General features: G+C 44.8%; 1 protein-coding gene across 1 annotated transcript in view; it reads left to right on the forward strand.

The window, feature by feature from the left end:
• The window catches only part of LOC143147320 (uncharacterized), a 122,677-nt gene extending 107,230 nt beyond the window's left edge, over positions 1–15,447 (forward strand). The window contains exon 2 of the mRNA XM_076312469.1: positions 15,438–15,447. The gene's annotated coding sequence lies outside the window, so the exon portion shown is untranslated. The remainder of the gene's footprint in view (positions 1–15,437) is intronic.
• The last annotated feature ends 7,782 nt before the right edge of the window (positions 15,448–23,229 follow it).

Below are 23,229 nucleotides of genomic sequence, written 5' to 3' on the forward strand. Positions count from 1 at the left end.
AAAAGAAAAAAAAAATGAAATTACCTCCCATGGTGAATCGCGATCTCGAGAAATCCACGTAATCCTCCGTGTATCCTCCTCTCCGACTCGATGAATATTTCCCCATGTTCCCCCGCACTGCACCGCGCGAAATCAAAAGTACATCTCGCGGGGAACGCACCTGCCACCGAATAATAGAAAGGAAGAAGTCAGCCATAAACGATACGAAATTTCGATGTCGGGGTTTATGCCCCGCGTACGCGTAAAATCTACCATCCGGATACTGCCACCGCTGGCCGGGGGCATTATAAAACTGCCTTATGGCCCGATAAATTCCGATCAGCCTACCGAAATCCTCCGGAGGCTCGCGTCTCTCGAAATCTTACGCCGCGCTGGGGGCAACCTCCGCCACCGCCACCGCCACCGCCCCCCGTGGACGCCACCGCATTATGCCCGGCGCATAGTTTATCCGTCATAATTCTAGGAAAAACCAGGCCCCGGCACGAAACAGACGCGGAGGCAGAGAAACGACGCGGGGGCATCGTCTACGCGGAGGGTTAATGTATGGAAATGCATTCCAGCTCCAGAATGACCGGTGTCATCTGGGTCGACTCGGCCCCCTGCGTCTCCCACACCACCGCGTGCCCCCGACGTTTTCACCGGACCGGTAAATCTGTAGCTCCGCGCCAGAGAGAGAGAGAGAGAGAGAGAGGATCTTCGCGCGCTGGACTACAAAGCAACCCCCTGTCACGTTGCTTCCTCTCGCACGAGTCTGTCCCCCACCACCTTTGGTTCGATGATTTTTTCCAGTGGCTTTTCTCCAACCTCGACGGTGGCCCGCGCTCTGGAATCCGTCCCGTCATCGAGAATACCTGGAAAAGTCCATTGAAAACGAAACGATTTCCTTTGTGTCGCCAACCGTCGCTTTTTTCGGAGCGTGACTCCGCGACCCGCGCCTAGATTGCGCCAACGGGACTGTTTTCCTTCGGATTATTTTTTTACCCGTCCATTGGAACGATGCTTCTTATCGCTCTTATTTTCTTTTTCTTTTTCTCCTTTTTTTTTTTTCTCGAGGATCTTTGTTTGCGAGGTTGCGCGGGGGAGGAGTCTAGGAGGGCTCGTTCGTCGAGATTACATTGTCGATCATCTTGAGGAGTTATCGATTCGTTGGGATGTCCAGTAGGTGTGGCTACGCGAGATGGAAAATTGTCTTTGTAAGTTTTTAGGAATCTTAAGACAATGAATTAGGAAGATTTTTAATACGTTCCTTGGTTGTTGGCAACAGGGACGTTCAGGTATTTAATGTTCGAAAATAATCGGGAAATTATGTCTACAATAATTAACTTCCGTCGAGAGCACAGAAAATTATTTTAATATATTCTCCTTCGTGGAAACTTTTCAATTGTTCGACGATCTTCGTCTTTTTCCCAAATTTAAACAAGTCGCGGATCTTACCATTTTCAACGTTATCTTTCAACACAGTTTATACTTTGTACGTAATATAAAATGATCCGTCAATGTTTCCACGCAAACGTTCGTTAGAGATTCCCACGAAATGAACGGTAAATTTTCACTAAAGAGAATTACACCTGTCAAATATTTGTACCGGTACCTAGTTCCAACGAAAACTTACTCTCCTCGGCTTAGCTGTAAAAAGAGACTTCTAACGTACCCCGAACCGAACCGTTCTTCGTGCGTAATTTTCAATCTAGCCTTCCTCCCCGATAAGTTACACTGTTTAAACCAAAGAGAAAGAAAGAGGGAACGTAGCTGGCGCGAAACTACTATCGCTTAAAAACGGAGAAAAATAGGAAAAAATAGATGCCGGCAAAGAAGGTCAGTTTCGGGGACCTCTACCCAAGAAGGTTCTCTCCGCTCGTTCGAACGAACTGTTTCATCCAAATCACTTATCAACTCTCCCTCTCTTAGAATACCAGAAATATTTTACAACGGCCCGTCGACCGATAAAACGTCGTATCACCGTCCTCACGGGCTATCGCGGGTAAACTCGACCGGGGAGGGCATTAAAAGCATATTCTAAAAGTCTGGAACATCCGCGCCTCTAATTATTTCTTCACTCGCTATCTGCCGGCGCTGATCTTTTCGACGATTCCGGCGAAAGGTGTTTCGCACCCCGAAAAGGCCGACCAATCTTCGCGGCGCAATCTTTCTCGCCTGGAGGTGGAGGTGGCGGTGGTGGAGGACGAGGGAGACGGGGACGGAGGACGAAAACCGCGGGAGATTCCCGAGGACGACGAAAACGACGGTCGCCCGGCGGTCTTGTCACGGCGAAACTGACGCGCCTTGTTTACACACCTGTGTGCAGTGTGTGAACGGTCCATAATAATGCCGGGCTTCGCGCGACCGGGGCCCCGTGTGCACGCGTCGACGGAACAGGCCCCGTTCTCTCTCGTCTACCTGGGCCCCGAGTGGTTGCTCGGGGAATCGAACCAGCGACCGAGGAAGACGGAGAGAAGGACCGATCGAGTTAGCGAACGAGAGAGGGAGAGAGTCGGAGAGGGAAAGAGAGAGCCAGAGAAAGAAAGAGAGAGAGAGCGAGCGAGCGAGTCAATGAGAGAGTAAAAGAGCGATCGAGTTAGCGAGTGAACGAGAGTCAAAGAGAGAAAGAGAGAGAAAGAGAGTGAACGAGAGTCAGAGAGAGAAAAAGAGAGAGAGCGAATGAGTGAGTGAGCAAGTGAGTCAATGAGAGAGTAAAAGAGAGAGATCGAGTTAGCGAGTGAACGAGAGAGAAAGAGTCAGGGCAAGAGAGAGAAAGAGCAAACATGCGAGCGAGTAAGAGTGAAATTAAGAGAGGAAGAGAGAAAAAGGCCAGCAGACGAGTCGACGGGGTGATCCAACGGTCCGAGGACCTCGGTCCAAAGGTTTTAGCGAAGAAAATATAAAACTATAAAGACAAGAACTTGGAGGATCCCGACGGGGAGGGGGAGATAGGTTCTTTACAGACCAGTTGGTAGCACCGACAAGACAGCCGACATCCCCGCCCTTTTGCGGGCCAGATTTGTAACAGTACCCCGGCAAACCAGAAAGGAGAGATCTTCCTCTTCCTTCAACTAGCCTGTAAGATATGACGTGCCGGGGCTGAGTGGTATGTAGAAGGCGAGGAACACGAGGTTTATGTTGATAAGCTTGCGTTAAGCCCGATAACCGGTAATGGATAGACAACGACTCTTATTCTTCTTTTTTTTTCTTCCCCTCTCTCTTTTTTCTTCACTCGTAGGAAACAAACAGGGGACGAGAAGCTAACCGGAATGTTCGTTTTCGTGGGTTCGGATTTCGCGTACGAATGACAGTTCGTTCGAAGTTTCGAAAGCTCGAGATATCTCTAAGGTTACGTTGAAATTTTGTTCAATCGTCGACGGTCGATCGTCGCAACGAACTTAAATTGTATCATTTGGTTTCAAATGATTACACAATTGCGTAGAAAGCACTTGAACGTATTTCTTTCGAGGTGCGCGTTGTATATGTATGTATACGTAACGCTCGTTATTCGTAAATATATTTTACGAGAAGTTTAAGCGCGGCAATAATGTTAACTTTTACTCGAAACCGTGAGAATCTGATTAAAGAGATAAACGACGATGTTAAACTCGTCTCGTTTCGAATGAAACATTGGCAATGTCTTTGCGGTTAACGATGCAAGGAGTTGTTAATTTTTGTAAAATCCTCCCCAAGGAGACTACCAACGTCTTCGCTTACTTCGAATCGCGTAGCGTCGTTACGCGGAGAGGAAGCGCCCAGTTATTAAATTATAGGTGTGTAAGTCCCCTTGCACGTGGCTGTGAATTCATCAGACTTTTAAGGCTGCTGTTCATAACGCGCTAAAGACGATCTTTCCGTTTCATAATCGGGATGCTCCGCGCGGTACTACCGATTCGGACAGAAATCGAGAGTCGTTAAAGGTTACGATTCGAGATTCGTCGTTCTTAAAAAATCATCGTTATCGTCTATCGAATAAAAATCTTTCCGACGAGTTCGATCGGTAGATCTCGAGCCCAGGGATAAAAAAAAAGTCGAAAGTCCATAAAATCGAAAGCGTATTTACATTTTCACGATACTCCGACGGATCATAATTCTTGAATTTGCTTAATACTCCCTGAGAGCGTTACGTTCTTTCATCGTTCGACTCGTTGTCTTATTTATTTTAAACCGCCTGTTCCGATTAACCGACTTCGTCGTTACTCTGTACGCGTCGTTCTTACAAAGAAAATGAAAATATATCACTTTCCACCGAGTTTCTTTACGAAAGTACATCTAATTCCTTTTCGAAGCGTTTGATTTCTATCGAGACTGATCTCTACGGAATTGTTCCCAAGTATGGTAACGAAACGTTTAAAATCAAATTTTCTCTCCATCGATTCGCGAATTTGATCGCGATATCGCCTACACCAGATCCACGAATTCAAACACCAAGACAAATTCGATCGTTAGCCGAACGGAAGATCGCACGGTCGACTTTTCGCGGTATCGGGGCCTCGGAAAGCCTCTATATCGAGGGGCAATTAAACCAGTTGGTTTTGAATCGAAGAATTTATAAGGGGTATAAAAGTTGAATGGGCCAATAGGCTGCGCGCAGCGTGCGAGCGTGTACGTGTGAAAAGAACGGTTCAACGTTTCTCTATAATAATGTTTGATCAGCCTATCGATTCTTTCCACGGACATCGAGCCAATACATGCGCTCTACGCTCGGGGGAATTGGCTTCAATCTAAACGAGCCGTGGCCACAGACACGGCCTAATCACTACAAGGATATTAGCTAATCTCGACCAATTAGACGTAATGGTTGGATTAAGACGGATCGCACGCATGCTAAAATTGAATATTATATAATCCCTGTCAGTGCCACGCTATGTTTCCCACGTACGTAGCCGCGTACGAACTCGGACGTCGTTAGCCGTCGGTCTCTCTACCTACTATCGTCGTGGACCGTGCACGGGACACGAAGAAAATCAGACTAACGATCCACCGGAACGATTTTCTGTACCGTAATGCCGCGGAAAGCTTTTGTCGCTCGAGTCCGCTCGGGGCCGTTTTAGCGGTTGTTAGCCGGCATCGTCTCCAGGAGAGGCGAGGGGGAGGGACCGTGTATCGCGAGGAAATCAGTTCTCGGGAAATTTTGGTACGGCAATGGCCACTCTCCGCTGTAACGAAGAAAACATCTTGTAACGACGAGACCGACCGAGAATTACGTTTCCCTCGAAAACTCGCGTAAAACTTTTACTACCGAGGATACCGGGGAAAATTAAATTTTACATCGACCGTTTCGCGTCTCTCCGATTTAAACGGAATAGAAATCGCCGAGATCCGTGCCGCGTTTTTCGAATTACAATCTTTTTCTTTTTTTTTTCTTTTACCCAAGCGACGACACTACTCCAGGTTCGCGAACAGGGAATTGTACGATGGGTTTTCTTTCTCCTTGGTCGTCGTAAGCTTTCGCGAATTTGTGCGATCGCGTCGTTTCGAGAGACGCGTTTCAACAACTCCCGATACTTTCGTCAATTACGTTCGACGATTCGGGTTTCCTTTCCATTTATCGCCGAAAGCTTTTACGAGGATACTTCAACGAATTTATACAATTAAGATACTTTATCGCGATACGTTTCCTCTCGCGCGAAAAGAATTATTTTCTCAAATTTTTTACACCTCGTTTCGGGAGACATATTTTAACAACTCCGATGCTTTCAATTACGTTTAACTCCCCGTTCGTGTTCGACGATTCCAGTTCCTTTTTCGTTTATTACCGAAAGCTTTCACGAGGACGCTTCAACGAATTTATGCAACGCAATACTTTATTGTACTTCGTCTCGCTCCGAAAGAATTATCTCCACCGAACGTTCGCATCGTTTTCGAAGCTTACGACGCTCAATTACAATTTAACGATTTTATTCGAGGCGACGAGTATGATTCCCGTTCGCGCGAAAAATTGAAAAATTCGTACCGTTATCGATACCGTAAGACGGTCGATTATGTTGAAATTGCACAACGAACGGAAACCGAGAATACCATTAACACGAGGTTCCCGGAGAATGTTTAAACACCGTTTCCTCGTCCAGGTTAAACGTAACGTCACGCTGCTCGGGTGCTCGCCACGCGGTGAACTTTGTCGGGGTTTGCAGAAACGGCAACAATACGACAGAAAGTAATAATTGGAAATCGTAATTAACGCGCGCGAGATGAAAGATAACGCGAGGGACACTGAAGCTTCTGGCGCTAATTACGGTCGCAAAAATGTCCGCCGTGAATAACGAACGCGTGGAACAATCGCCACGGTTTGGATTTTATCGGAAGATATCGAGGGTACCGGAAACGCTTACGAGGTGGCGATAAAAGTATCGCGATCGTTTTCAAAAAATGGGTGATCGACTAGGTGTTCCCAGAATGTAATTCTTCTATTCGATTATCGCGTGGAACAATCGGTTGGTCTTCGCTGGAAGAGATTATTTAAAAAAAATCAATTACCGACTAGGTGTTCTCTGAATGTAATTTTTCCTATTCGATGATCCTCTGAGATTATGATACGAGATCATTCTCAAGAAATGAGTGGTCGACCGGGTATTTCCAGACTGCAATTTTTCCAAAATCTTTCCGTGAAAGAATAGTCGTGGATTGGTCTTTATTGAAAAAGATAATTTCTAAAGAACGAATTAACGACTAGGCGTTCTCTAAATGTAACTTCTTCTAAAATTATAGCGCGAGATCATTCTCAAAAAATGGGTATTCGACCGGTTGTTTCCAGCATGCAATTTTTCCAAAATGCTCCCATGGAAGAATAGTCGTGGATTGGTCTTCATTGAAAAAAATTATTTCTAAAGAACGAATTAGCGATCAGGTGTACTCTAAACGCAACGTTCCTCTTCGATGTTCGCACGACTAATTCGACGCGAGATAAGAGAAATTTCGACCACCGCCCCTCCAAGGAGATGTCTGTGTTTGTCGGTCGGTCCGGTCGAGGTGGTTCCGAGCGTACGACAGTTAAGGGCGCTATTATCGACCGTTTACCATATCTTACCTTTTCAACGATAACGATAATCGCGGGAGGAACGTCACCAGGACCGTGGCAAGTAACACGGGCTTAAACGGTTTCGGTGATCGCCGGCCACTAAAGCCGCGAAATTATTGAATAATCGACGCCTCGCGTAGATTGGGATCGGTGATTTAGAGTTATTGTATTTCTTTTCGAAGCGAGGTCACGCCCGTGGAGACTTTTACCCCGTGTGCCCGTTCGAGAGACAGCGGAGCGGAACGTTGTACACACGAAGATAAGATAAACCGCGTAATTTTTACCACTCGTATTCGTCGGGCGGTGAAAAGTTTACGGGCTGTGAATAAATTGATTCGACGGAAAGGAAAAAAAAAGAAGCAAAGAAAGAGAGAGAGAGGAAAAAATGAAAATGGAACCACTGAAATTGATAAGCGTACAAATACCACCGGGGGTTCCGCGTTCGTACGAGTTATTCGTCGAGATGCAAAAACGCGATAGGGATCGCTCGTAAACGAGGAATGTTTCCTGGCGCGAGATTGGCACTGTTTTGGTCTCTATTTGTATCGGTTTCGCTCGATAATAATCTATCGATCGAGTATCGAACCTCGCGATAAATTGTAAACAGAGTCGACGCGGTGTAGCGAGAATTTTGGAATATCTCCCGTAGACCGATTACGAAAGAATCGAGACGTCGAGGGGAATGTTTACATACACTGATATCGAGTGTTTCTACGATCGAAACTATCGTAATGGTACCGGGTGTTCCTGTATTTACTTAGCCGTCTTGTACAGTCAAAACACGAAGACTTTGACGAAAGAGTCCTTCGAGGCTGAATTAAAACCAGCTGAAAATGTTCAAAAATCTCAAAACAGTCCATCGATTTTAAATCCGTAATAGTACAAATAAATAATTCGATGTTGAAAAATGAACGCTCCCACCCTCGACGAACCCACCCAGCTTCGAATTTCAAAAATCTCGGAATAGTCCCCAAATCTGAAATTCACAATACTACGAATAAATAATTCGATGTTGAAAAATGACCGCTCCCATCGTCGACGAATCCATCGCGCGTCGAATCGCTCATCGACGAGTAAACGCGTGTTGTCGCGCGCGTGTCAAATAAATTCCGCCCCGCGCGGAATTCCAGGGCCGTGGTATCTCCTCTTCGGCGTAGTTTCGATCCACCGTTTCTCCTTGGAGCGAACATTCTCGGCCTTAAATTCGTCGCACCTACGACACCCTCTATCACCGGCACGTGTTGGTCGCTTAACAAGATCGCCGGTTACTGACCTTCGCCAAGCGATCGGGCCGTGAGGAGGAGAGGAAGAAAGTGGACACCAGAATTTCCAGCAGCCCTGAAATTCCTCGAACCTGACCCAATCGACAGGAGGAAAGATCTCTCCCGGCCCGTGGACGGTTTGTCGGCGGTCGAACGACAAGCGTTCCCCAAACACAGAGGGACAAGGTCAGCCCCCGGGGGTGGAACGGCAACAAGTGACCACAAGCCAGACACACACGGCCATCAGCCTTGTTCCTGTTCCCTCGCCGGCTCTTTGCCTCTCTCTCTCTCTCTCTCTCTCTCTTCCTCGTCTCTCGCGACCGTTCTGCCTCCCCCTCTGTTCCTCTTTCTTTCGTTCCTGGTCGACGACCAGTCTGTCGTCCGTCGACGACAATCGATATATCGACCGTCACGCGGAAAGGCGCAACGTTACGTCGTTGTGGTGCTCGCACGAGAACGCCACATCGACTTACGTAAGTCCAGAGAAAGAACGAAACGCGTGTGAGTGCGTCGCGTGTGCACGCGCGCGCTTTAACGAGCAAGGGAGAGAAACGAAGCGGATCGGTGTCTTACGCGAGTTGCGGTAGGCCACGGACGTCCTTTCATCCGTCTTTCGTGCCCTTCGAGCGAGACGAACCTCGGCCATCGATAACGATTGTTTGCTCCCGAAACGAAAACGGTGCGCTTTACCATACTCGAACTATCGACCGCAAATAAGAGATAACGATAATGGAGATACGACTCGCGTATGCCGCGCGCGTACCCGAACGCCTCCGGGGGTGTTTAATTAGAAACGACCGATGGGGCACGGAGAGACTTTGTTCGCGTTCGAGACACCGGTTGGATATCTGCAGGTGTAGGAAATATTTATTGCTTTTCGATGGAAAGTACGCGTTTCTGAACTTGGACTTTGGAACGTAGCACGGAATCGAGTTTATCGGTTGGAAAGCTTCTTTAATAAATTTTACGTGGATAGTTGGCCCAGAAGGTTCCGCGTGTTTGTTAGAAATATACTTTGAGCGTGTAAGAAAAATTGATTAACATTTAGGGGAAGGTACGCGTACGCGAATGTTGCGTTTTTGGATAAAGTGTGGAGTTCAGTTTATCGATTTCGTTCACACGAATCTTTTCAAGTAAATTTTACGAGGATCGTTGAACGTAAGGTTGCGCAATAATTAAGTACTTTTTATTATACATTTGTTAAGAATATGCACAAAGCTCGATGCTACGGAAAGATATTTCTATTTACTGCAAAAATGTTTTCTTCGAAGTACGAAGTTGAGTTTATGGGTTTTTAGTCTTCGATGGAAATTTGTGCAAGTTAGAATTTCACGTGTTTCCAGAAACAAAATGTAGTTATTATGCGACGTTTCTAAAAGTCGCATAATAGGCGAGTGTTTTTTCTCGGATGCATGTTTGCTTCAAATATTTACTTTCACGAGAACGGTTAAATTACACATATTATTGACTGCCCGAGAGTAATAATCGGATTCACTTTCTTATCCAGTGTATATAATACGAGCGATCAAATCCTTTCGAGAGGCAGCGTAATCAAGGGACGATTAGGGGAGCGAATTACGCAAGGTTACTAATTTCACCGTGGCGATTCGATAAAATTCGACCATGCGGTACTTTAGAAATTAATTTCGAAGTCACGAAAAGGGAACCGCGTATGCAACGGGGTGGATGTTAATAAAATCGTCGATTCGGGGGGATAATCTTACTTCTCGGCTTTAAATATCGTACCTAAGGACGTGACTCCTTTTTCATAAACTGTACACTTGTAGTTTTAATGCGCCAAATTTATCTGATCGGTCTCAAACAGAGTTTATTATACCACGCTTTAACTGTACACATTAAGGAGGAAAGAAGGGGAGGGGAGGCGTACGTAACAAAACCGCGGAGGTAAAAACTTTTCGGTTGCGTGAGAAGAAAGGTACTGATAAAACAGTTGCAGGCGATCTCAAACGCTACATTACGAAAAGATATTAATAGGCCGAATGTATGATTTTTTCGCGGCGTTAATGCTTTTCGAGTCCAGACAAGAAACATGCTTCCAGCTTTGTATTTTCTTCTTTCGCTCGGGGCAACACCGTTCCAAATTTCTTTCCAGCACGCAACGTGTCGGTCGACTGCCTAAACCGGGAGTGCTCCGAATAATATGCCCTCGATTAATTAGAAGTTCACGGTGGCCGCGTTGAATTTACACAGAAAGGCTCGAATGGCTTTCGAACCACCTTCGCGCTTAGAAAGCACTCAACCAACGTAGAAATGATAGGGTGGTTAAGACGGAATTATAAAGAGGGTAAAGATACCCGATACGGTCATGCAAATGTGATACGAATGTTTACCGCGGATATATTTTCAAGACACGACATTTTAGTATACCTAATGTTGCGTAGAAATTTAACGGGTGCTCGAAATTATGGCCTCTAAGGAAACTTTTGGTCAGATTGCTAGAATCAAAATTATCGAATCGAACTGAATGTAAATTGTTCGTTTGTACATTCGAGTGTGCACGTCTACGGTATAAATTATACATTGTATACGTAACTTTATCGGAAAGTTTAGATCGACGGTTATTAGATATAATTGCAACAAAAATAATGCAATTAGGTATTAGGAGCTGATCAGAGAATTCAAAGAAATTTTCCCTGCACCCGATCAAACGTTATCTTTTAACCCTCGAATGGTATAGTTTCTGTGTACATAAATGGCATTGTGAGGCTACACACGATAGCAATATCAAAAATACCGGGAACATTAGTTCATTTTAATCTGACAAGATAAAACGTGACTAATATCACTCCGTAACTGTACAAGGACACACCCTAACGTACCGTTTCTTCGTACAAGTAAATTCACAACGAATCTTTTCCAATATTCTAAATTTTCTTTTCGAACGACGTTACGCAAGGGCTTCTTTCTAATATTTTTAAGAAAGTATATTTCAACGTACAAATGTAGCCAAGACTCACCGGTGGTTCTTATGTTCGGTTCGATTACTTCACGAGTCTCGGATATTTTATACAATGTGATTAATCTTCAAAATCCGCAATAAACCACTTTCCAGATACATATTTAAAAAGACATCGTGACTCCACTCCGAGAAGAGGTTAATTATATTTCAGTTAATCATAGTTTCGCATATTCTACGCAAAGAGATTAATCTTCAAAATCCACAATAAACAACCTCCCAGATACATATTTAAAAAGACCGCGCGAAGCCACTCCGAGGGGGTGTTAATTATATTTTAATTAATCATAGTTTCACATATTCTACACGAAGGAATTAATCTTCAAAATCTACAACGAACCATCTCCCAGATACATATTTAAAAAGACCTCGTAACGCCACTCCGAGAGGGGGTTAATTATATTTTAATTAATCATAATTTCACACATTCTACACGAAGGAATTAATCTTCAAAATCCGCAACGGACCATCTCCCAGATACGCATTAAAGAAACCTCATAAGGCCACTCCGAGAGGGGGTTAATTATATTTTAATTAATCATAGTTTCACCCATTCTACACGAAGGAATTAATCTTCAAAATCCGCAACGAACCACCTCCCAGATGCACATTTAAAAAACCTCGTAACACCATTTCGAGAGGGAGTCAATTATATTTTGTTTAATCATAGTTTCACGTATTCTACACGAAGGGATTACTCTTCAAAATCCACAACAAACCACCTCCCAGATACATATTTAAAAAGACCTCGTAACTCCTATTTTGGGAGTGGGTTAATTAAATTTTGGAGCAACCCCGTCGCGAGTACAGACACACCGTGAACACCTACGTGAGTCCTCGATGTTTTTTGACTCGATAAATAGCTTCCCGCCTAAATTTCCGTTATCGAGCAGACTCTAAGGGTTTCGTGGAGGGCCGAGGGGGCTCCGAGGAACGGGCAGCGGAAGTTCGTTAGTGCGACGGCGGCCGATAGGGCGTCACGAGGTGACCGAAGGAAAACACCGAGCCACTGTTATTTCTTTCGGGTTTTACACGCCGGCGTCCCGACGCGGCAATGTTTTAGCGTATTGATCCGTTGGGGTTTAGTTGAGCCGTGGTAAAAGTGGCGGGGGTAGTTGCCACGATAGAGAAGAGGGACGGTCAGCGGGGGGGTAAAAACTGGACGGCGGCACTTACTCGCTCATAATCACCCCCCGAGCCACTCCAACCACCTTCGACGCCCTCGTGCTTTCTAGCGCCGCGGTGCATTTCCACGGGCGCGTGGTCTACCCGGAGCCTTGTTTGCGCTCCATCGAAACTATAAAGAACGCTTTCTCTTCGGTGGCCGGTAAATTGGTGTCGTCGGGCGTTTAACCTTCCAAGTCCTAGAGAAATACCGAGCGCGTAATTTTCAAGGTTCGGCTACGACGGTATCGGGAACTCGTTCCTCGAGTTGGCTGCAATTTTTCGGGACGATACACGTGCACGTACTTTCGTCGATAACTTTGCCAGGAAGACGCACGTAACTCGGTGGCTACGATGTACGGTTCCGCTTTTGGAAATTTATTATTATTATTAATGTACGCGTACGGCTCGTACGAATACTGTGACACGGAGATTCGATCGCGTAGATTCGTTAGAGCAAAGTGTAAAGCGACGTGAACGTTAAGTTTGTATTATTTGTATTTACAACGCGTATCTGGTATTTAATTCTTCTGGTTTTTGATACGTTTTAGAAATTCGGTTGCTCCGTGCGAACAAAGTTGTGGGTCGTTGTATATGTATGTATATACGTGCTTCTATGGGTATATTTTGGATTCAATTTGCGTACGATCTTCGACGAGAGGGACCAGCACGGTCGGTTGCAATTTTTACTGTTTTCGATCAATTGACGGAGAAAGGAAAATATGGTTTAACGAGGAGAGAAGAGAGATAGAAGCCATAGAGAAAGTTAATTCGTCATCGATCGAAATAGTTTTCTCGCTGAATGTTCGCGTCCTTTCGACGTTGCAAGGCGCAGTTAAATTGTAAATTACCACGAGTGGTACTAGTTTTCAACGATGTATGTATTTGGAGTAGAATTTACCGACCAATACTAATCGTCGACAGAAGTGTACGCCGTCGTTACGGAGATCAAATTTCAGTGCATTCAACATTTTATCGAAGTCAATGGAATCGTCATCGCCTCGTTTTATTTTCTCCGTAATATTGTACGATACAATATATCAATATTTACCGAGGAACTGTGGAATGTCTCGTGAAGGAAGTCATTCGGCCATTCCAGTTACAGGTTAATACTACTTACTAATAAGAAATTAATCATTTTACTTCTTCGATGTTTCTAACTCTTTTTGTGTCGATCGATTTGTGCATCGTACTTTTAAAAACTGTCGACCCATTTTCGATGAAAACTCGTGGCACTGTTTTATCGAGTCTATCAACTTCGAATTAACTTTTTTCAATTTTACTTTTCTTTATTTTTGCATCGATAGTTTCTACTTGCGTTACATTTATTTAATACAGTATGACAATTGTTTTGCCACAATGCTGTAGATTTATAAAATAATTAATATTCAAAATCATCTACATTTACCAAGTGACCCATCGTCGAGTGAACAATTACCACACGATTGTCAAATACACAGTGCTCGCTCGGTAAATCGAAATAATAACAACCAAATTATTAAAACGATAAGAAAAATAAAAGACCAAGAAACATTTAACTCGAAACGTTCTGTCCAGAGACTAATTAAAATCATCTACGTTTACCAAGTGACCCATCGTCGAGTAAACAATTACCACACGATTGTCAAATACAAAATGTTCGCTCGGTAAATCGAAATAATAACAACAAAATTATTGAAACGATAAGAAAAATAAAAAACCAAGAAACATTTAACTACGTAAGTCCTCCGTGGAGTCCAGTCTAAATCATCAACGCCCAGTGACGCAACGCCGTGTAAACGATCATTGAACGTGCAATATTTCCCCGATAGATGCAATAGAATGATAAAAAAAAGAAATGACCAGAATCTCGATAAAGTAACAAAAGTCGAAGGTGCATTCAACTCGCGGACGTTCTACCGGTCGGTTTCGCGGAGCCTGTTCGAAATCATCGGCGGGGCAGTGTCCCGCGAACGATTGTTATCGGAGGAGCGTTTATTAGTTAGCGAAAAGCAGTTCCCGGAAAAGGTAACGAGCCGGTTTCGCGATGGCGACGAAGGCGACGAAGGCGACGAAGGCGACGAAGGCGACGCGAATCGATAGAGGCTGTAACGCGAGTGGCTAAAATGACGCTGCCCCTATGGCGGCCGACTTGCCACCCTTCTTACGTATGCACACCCTTAAATAATTGCGGCTCATTCGCGCAAATTATCCCGGGGTTTCCGCGTCGGGCGAAGTAAAATATAATAATACGGCTTGTTCGTCGCGCATGCGTGCATATAATGTGCGAGTGTCTTTCGCATCGTCTGGCCGCTTACTTGGCCGGGGCGTTTGTGTGCACCGCCGTTCATGCACGTCCGATCGTTTCCACGTAAGCACGTTTAGGTTTCCAAACACTCGCGCGGCCCCGCAAAGTGTGAACATGTATTTAAGTCCCTTGGACTATCGTAAAATTCGAGAGAGAACTAATAAGCGCGTGCTCTACGTACTGGCACGTTCTCACGCCGTGCCACCTGCAAACTCGACGATAGATTGAATTTCTTTTTTTTTTCTTTTTTTTTTCTTTCCTTCCTCGTACCGATCACCGATAAACGAGTCACGGAATTTTTCGACGACGACGCGAAAATTCGGCTTTCCATTTCTCGCGCCCGGTGACTCGGCCGTTGCGTGACCTTCTCGGGTTTTACGATGCTTCTTGAAATTTTAAGGTACATACTTGAAATAGGCCGACACTTTGTCGGTTTACGCGAACCCTTAACGTCACGGATACCAACGTTTTTTTAATTTCGGTCCCGCGGATCGTAATATTTTTCCATTTTTACGCCGCGGATCGCTATATCTTTTAATTCCCAGGTTGCGTGTTACATTTTCTAAGTAGAGGATTATGGCTCGTGATGCAATTTGATTCCAATGTCGTGGATAGCAATACTTTGTTTAATTACATTTTAGAATTCTGACGTGGATCGGAATATTTTTTAAGTTGGATGTTGCGAATCAAATTTTCTAATTTCAAAGGTACCTTACAATTCTGTAACCGAAATTCTTCTTTTCTTTACAGAAGGAGCCTCTACTTCTATGCTGGCGAACTTATTTGGTACGTGTACAGTCTACTTATATTACCTTGAATTTAATTATTACCGAGGAAAATGTTACGTTCTAAGACAACTAATGACGCACAGAGTGGATGGATGAAACGACGTCGATAACCTTGACTTTAGACGGGGCAGAAAAAAATTGATTTACCTCACAGATTTGTAAACGAATTATATCTGTGAAAGTAAAGAGGCGGTCAAATGGACGAGATATCGGTTTTCCTATGTAATTATACGGTGAAAATATTGTAGCACGGACAAAAGTAATTTTTAGCGAACGGTGTAAAGCAAAAGGACTCGAAGAGATTTCGAAATTCAACGAAGCAAGATCGAGACTTTCGGAATCGAATGGAATAAAAATTAATAATATTATCGGTTTTAATTTCTGATATCCCGTGTATCGAGACTTTTTATGAAAATATATTCTAATTGCGTACTCGATATACTGTGCATAGTAACTTGAGTACCGCTCAGTCCGTAACTTGAATACTGTATAGAAACGATCATGAATTTAAATCGTTTTACATTGTGAATACGCTGTCTATTTAAAACAGCGAAACAACCTTATCGATCATTTCGCTTTTAAAATATTTAAATATAGCCCGAGTTAACTCGGGCGTGGCAGTTAAGCGATTAACACATCTACCGCCGCGCGACGCATACACAAATAACGCTAACGTCGATCTTATCGCGTCGTCGTTTTTAAACACATTTTCCCCGCAAATCGTCTCCGAAACGGACTCAAAATCGGAAGGAGCATCCTTCTCGTCGAATATTCGTTCAACGTCGCGTTCGTTCGCAAATTATCCCCGAAACGTCGACCCAAAAGTCGCAAGAAAAACATTCTCGTGAAAGTTTCGCTCGACACGGCCGAACGATAAAAAAAAACAAAACCCCCCGCACCGTACAAAGTTTCATCGAGAATCGGTTCGTCGGTCAGCCGGTTGTAGCGAAATTAGTTTCCCACTGGAGCGAACGGTACGGTGTTCACTCGATAAAGACGCAACGGACACCGGGTGAAAGAAATGAAAACGAAAAATGGAAAGAAATTACCTCGCGTCCCGTTGAGGCGCGCGAGGAGGCGACGATCCTCTCCGAAAAGGGTAAAAGGAATTTCTCGGTTTTTCTCGGGGCACACGGAGCTTATCGGCGAGGAAAATCGGAACAACCCCGAGGTAGGCGCGGCGCGAACGTAACCGTGTAACACACTCGAGGTGGTCGTTGGTACGCGTGCGATTACTTACTCTCCATCGGCGAATTAACGACGAATCACCGATGGGAAAACCGGTTGCCCGGCCGAACGGCACGCAGCCTAACGACTTCTCTCCTCGGCTTCAACGGGCATTCCAACGGCACGAGTTTGCCCCGCGACGCGAATTAATGGAAACACGCCGCGGTATGCCGTGCGCGCTGATAAAGCGGAACGCGCGTCCTTTCCTACGTATCTCTTTATCCACACTCGATGTGTTCCACGCCGCGTTTCGTCTGTGACCATTCCGCGTTTACGCAGATCTCCGGCCGGCTGTTCCTTCTTTTTTCTTCTTACGGGGACCAAGCGAGCGCCGCGCGGGACACTTGGTCGGTGCACCGACGCGCACCGGCATGCAACGAGGTGCACGAGGTTTTCTCTCGACCGCGTAACGGGGACCCCGGTTGGCTTTTCTATCGGGTCGTTTAGCCGTGGCTCCGGGCATTTAACTGTGTTATTTGTGCGTTAAGGAACATTGTAAGCGTAGGATGTAGGAGCTCGAGTCGCGAGTTCCGTCGCCCCTTTGGAAATATATTTAGTCTTCCGTGGCCAGAGTTTTACTCGAAGGACATTTGTAGCGATCTACTCGGGACGTTTATTGGATTCGATGGAGTTTTAGTTCTGCGTTGAACAGCATTACAAACGTAAGACACGGGCCCTAGCTCGAGTCGCGAGTTCCAACGCTCCTCTGGAAACATATTTAGTACTCCACGGGTAGAATTTTACACGAAGGACATTCATAACGATCTACTCGCGACGTTTATTGTACCGATCGAACGTTTCGCGGAGTTTTATTTATGCGACGAGCAACATTGTGAGCGTAGAATCTTGGGGGTTTGTGGATTTCTTGTATATTCGGACACCCCCTCCGTGGGTAGAATTTCACTCGAAGGGCATTTGTAGCGATCTACTCGGAACGTTTGTTCGATTTGATAACATTTTATACACGCGTTGAGCAAACATTGCAAGAATGGAACATACCTTTGAATACCTCAATCGCAAGTTCGTCTCCTTTGGAAATATTTAAACCTACGTGGGTGTAATTTTACGCGAACAAAAGTAAATATAACGATCCACTGGTAACGTTTACTCGATCGGATAAATTTTGTTTGTGTTCCGTGCGATTCAAAATTTAATTTTTATTCAACGAACCGGGGATTGAAAATTCTTTCTATTCGTTACTCGAAACATTTGTCCGTCTCTTTCTTTCGGTAGTCGATACGAAATCGAACGAAACAGTTCCATCTTTTCGTTCGCATATTTTTATTTTTGCCCCTTTTGAATTACAAACAAGTCTTCAGATCCGAAGAGCGGTCGCGCAACACGTGAAAATGTTCTTGTAGCCAATGAACACGTATCGCTGAATTGTTTTCGAATCACCATTCCGATGTAAACAACGAACACGCGCATATTATTTCGTTTAAAACGTTGGACATCGTTCGTACAAAAACGAACATTAGATATACTCGATGTTCGACGCGCGAAAACCCCTAGAATTTATTATTCCAACGGCTGGAGGACAACTTTTCGGAAACAAAAACTTTAACGACCTCGAACAGATTGAAATCGACACACGAGACGAGCTTCGAAACTGGCTAATCTCTATAAAAGGAGTATCCGGTAAATTAATTTGGCGACAGGAAACAATTTTACAGTTGGAAGAAGAATTCCCGGTAACGAGGCGTATAGTTGCGATAAATTACGGATAATGGCCTCTAATTAAATCGAAACGGGTCCTCGACGACCATGCTCGACGCACGTACCACAAAGTCTATATAGCGTCCATGTTGGTCGTATTTCGATTCGAAAATTTTCAAAACGTGTTTTTCGAGGGTTTCAGGAAAATAAAGAACTGAATTCGAATCTCCGAAGAAAAAAAAAAAAAACCGGACACGACGCGTCTACAAAAGCGTTGAAAACACCGTGTACGAGTCGATCGAGAAACACTCGTCCGAAATCTTTCGCAATTAGTCGGGACATTCTTCTCAACGTCTTACAAGTTAATTTCGAGTCGCGGTTCGATGCTTATTCAGCGAGAACTCGTTTCTCGCATTAATTCCCTCGTTGTTGTTTCTTTTTTTTTCATTCGTTCTTAACCTTATCTATCGAAATCAGTGACGAACCGTGGAACGAATAATTCTCCGTGCATCGAGAAAAAGATTGATCGCGATAATCGTGTCGAGGTTTTAATGCGTCGTTGCCGATTAATCGCGGCTCGTGAATATCGTCGTGATCGACCTCGTTCGGGTTAACAGTTTCCGGCATAAATCGGAATGAATCGAGAGATTCACCGATACCGAACGCAAACGAGACCCGTTTGTTAAACTTCTCGTCGATACTTTTTCGATCGATACCTCGGCTGGAGGTAAGACACGCGTGCACACATACACGCGCACAGACACACACAGAGAGAGAAAAAGAGAGAGAGAGAGAGGGATACGAGGGGGTTTAGAATCGGTGGAAAGGAGCCGCGCGTATCCTGAAATCGTAGTTTCCTCTTTTCGAACGTTGGCGCGCAGGACACGCAGCAACGCGTCTTAAATGAAGCGATTCCATATTCACGCATGAGCGCGATCGTAGAAGCTCGTCCGAACGCGAACACGGTCGTCGTCTTCGGCGAGGGAACGAGAAGAAATATCAAAGGAAAAGGAGCCAGCGGGAGCGGCGCGCATCTGTTTCCTTTGCGGCAAATTTCTTCCGCGTCTAACGGCCGTACACCGCTGACGATAAATGATTTCGTTCGCGGAAAATGAATATTTCCGTTCGCGGCGTATTCAATTTAACGCGCTCGCCATCCCGTTCGGATTACTCTCACGGATTAACCCGTAATTATCGTCGTGTTTCTGGCGCGTTTAACGACGAGCATTTTTCAACGAGCCGCCGCTCGTCGGGTTCCCGATAGTCCCTCGCTGGAAAATGTGATCGCGCTACGCCGAGTAAGTGCTTAAAACCCGGGACTTGAATTCGATACGGTTGCTCCGCGCGATCGTGCTTTCGCGAGAAGCAAAAAGGAAAAAAATAATTAATTATTTTACCTCTTTAGCTTCGACGTGCAGTTATTAACGGTCGGTAGTAAATGGGTAACGGACGATGTTAGCACCTAAGCGTTCGAGAACAGGATTTAAATTCGATAAAGTTATTTTGCGCGGAAGCCTCGGCGAGAAGAAAATTAGTAATTATTTTATCGCTTCTTTGGCTCGAATGAGTAATTAACAACGATTGGTGGCAGATGCGTAATAGATGGTGTTGGCATTGAATTCAATGAGACTGATCGGTGCAAAGGGGTTTGAACAAAAAATTATTTTACGTCTTTAATTTATACGTGTAATTATTCGTGGCAGATGGTGAGTGTGCAACGGTTCGTGTCAGCACCTAGGTGTTCGGAAACGGGTATCGAATTCGATGAAGTTGTTTCGCGCGGGAGAATTTGTAAGAAGAAAATTAACGATTATTTAAGCGCAACGAAGGGTATCGAAGGAAATTAAATACTCGAGAATTTCGACGCGTTATGTATTCCAAAGGATTACAAATATTGTAGAGACGGTCGGTCGCGTAATATTTAAATCGGACGCGAGTAAAAACGACATTTAACACGTTGATCGCTACATCAATAATCGTACAAACGACGATAAAAACTCGTCTCTGTAATGTCGACGAATATCAGAATAGATATCTTCGAATGAATTTAAAATATCAACAAACGGGCACCGCTGTGACTCGTTCCGTGCAAGTTTCGAGGGGTCGATTACTTTTTTAACAAAAATCTTCCGAGTGGACGGACCCTCGTAAGAGTTCGCAATGTTTCGTAGAAAATGTCCATGGACCCAGATGTGTGTCCATTCCGTTGGTGGACACACATGGTAGTCAACGTGTTAAGGACTTCGAAAGTAGAAAAGGGTACGGTGAAAGTAGAACGAAGTTTAGGAAGTTTCATGGAGGACCCAGGGACAAGAGTGACGCAGCCTCCGTAACGCTGAGAACTGCCGTCGACGATGATTATCCGAGCCAGCCAGTGGTTTACCGATACGTCGAAAGGTTTAAAGAGAACCGAGAATCCTTCGTGGATGATCCACGGCCAGGTAGACCTTCAACGGCTCGTAATGTGGAAACAGTTGGTCGAGTTGGTGAAAAAAATTCCCGCTGATCGCCCTTTAATCATTCGAGAGATCGCCGACGATGTAAACATCTCGTTCGGTTCGCACTAAGCTAATTTTAACCGGAGATCTTGACACGACACCCTTCCCATTCAGGAGTTTCCTAAGAAAAATGTCCGCGGTAAATCATCCTCCTTGTTCCGTGGATCTCGCCTTCTGGGACTTTTCCCCGGTCCGTGGAATCAAAATGAAATTAAAAGGATGGGGTACAATTAAGGACTCAACAGCCTCTTGTTAGAAGACTTTCAGCGATGTTCCAAAGCGAGAGACACCGAACAAGTGCGTGTTATTAATATGGAGCTGCTTCGAAACGGACGATTCGTGTTTATAGCGAAGCTTTGTTCCGATGAAGAATTCTTGGTATTCTTTTATCGTCGTACGTGGCAATGGGTAGAAGAATCCTAGTAAGATTTAGGATACTTCGCGATCGTCGACAAAATAAATACTCGTCATTTTGGTCACGTAAATAACAGAATTCTACGGGAAGCGAAAATTTGATGAAAAGTCCAATCGTTCCTTCTCATCCGTTTGCTGGTTCAACTTACCGCAAAAAAGTCATCTCTGTATTAACCGTAAAATCGTCAATTTCTAAAATTTAACAAACTTCTTCGATAGACGTTTAAAAATCACCAAAGACATTTGTATGTCAAAATTTTGGTAAAATCCGTAATATTGCTTCAAAAAGTATCCCAACTAATCTAAATCGGACCAAATCGAGAATAAACTAGGCTTGACACTCCGCTGGTAGGATTCTACGAATATCCATCCACCTGGAGTACAATTTACCGCATTTCTCGACTCCGTTGAGAATCGATATTTCCAGAGGCACACGGTGCATCGTGACGACAATGTGGCAAAACGATCTCGACTCGTTTATTGGTCACGAAAACGGCCCATTTTCAAAATTTGGAAAAGTTCTTCGAGATCCGTTTAAAAATCGTCCGAGACAGCCGTGCGCGTCGAAGCTTCGACAAAATTCGCAACGTTGATCCGAAAAATGAAATCAGTTCGGATCGAGCAATAGGCTGGACACTCCGCTGGTAAGATTCCAGGAACGTCCATCCGTCTGCGCGAGTAATTGAACAAAATTTATCGCATTTCTTGACCCCGTTGAGAATCGATATTTCGTGGTTTCCCGAGGCCCACGGTACATCGGGGCGACAATGTAGCAAATTAGCTCGGCTCGTTTTGCCTGTTACCGCCGCCGTACGACTCCGAACGAGGCATTCCGATGGCACGAGTTCGCCTCGCAACGCGAATTAATGGAAACAAGCCGCGGCGCGCCGTATGCGCTGATAAACCGGAACGTCCATTTCACGGGCATCTTCGTCTCCTCTCGAACGCTCCGCCATGTTCGAATTAAACGATTTCGTGTTCACGCGTGGCGTGAAAAAAGCGCGGTTAAAGTGCCTGCGTAACGTCCCGCCTTTTTTCTCTACCTCGTTTCCTTTCTGGCCTCTTTTTATATCGCGTCATAACCTGCGTGATCATTGGCAATCGTAGCTCGCTCGCTTTTTCTTCGCCTTTATTTCGTTCCCCTCCTCGGAACCGAGTCCTGCAACGCGGCGATTAAAGTGACCGAAGTGTTGGGGGGGAGAGACGTTGACAATCCGAAAGAACGCGAGAAAATCGCATTCCATCTTCGAATCAACGTAGAACGAATCGAACGCGAAGTGAACCGCGACTCGTCGATGAAAATTTACTATTTCTTTTTTCTCCATTGGCCTAACACTCGATCGAGAAGTGTTGTTGTCGCTTCGTGCGTATAATGACCCGGTATCTTGGGGTCAGTCGTGACTCATTGTTGACGTGAATGACGTTAATGGTTTAGTGACATTTTTCAGAAAATGTTCGATAGATTTGTCTCGTTGAAACTCACACGGAAGTATATGGAATAAGGTGGATCAAACATGAAATAATGATTGCAGTTTGATCTCAAAGGACGGTAGATTGAAGCGATACCGAATACGACGATCGTGGTGAAAAATAGATATTCGTTGACCCAATTTAAGAACAGCGAAACGCCAAAATCTATGCCGTGTACCTTGTACCGCATTAAATTCCTTAGCGTTCTTTTCGTACAGAATCTTACACGAAAGAAATATAACCCATCCATTGACCAGTAACGGGAAACTTGTTCGAAAAAATATTATAAAAAAGAACTCGTATTCCACTACCGTTTTTTCCACACGGGATCCGTTTCACACGCGAAAAGAACGCCAGTGTGCTAATCGACGAGTCCCTTTCAGCGAGGCGCGACCAAGGCTACGAGCTCGCGAGAAAATCGCCATCCATGGTCGAAAACGAGTCCTCAACTCCAACTGAACTCAACTGGTCGATAGAAATAAAATATAC

This window comes from Ptiloglossa arizonensis, chromosome 5 (assembly GCF_051014685.1).
Source record: "Ptiloglossa arizonensis isolate GNS036 chromosome 5, iyPtiAriz1_principal, whole genome shotgun sequence".
NCBI classification, from domain to species: Eukaryota; Metazoa; Arthropoda; class Insecta; order Hymenoptera; family Colletidae; genus Ptiloglossa; species Ptiloglossa arizonensis.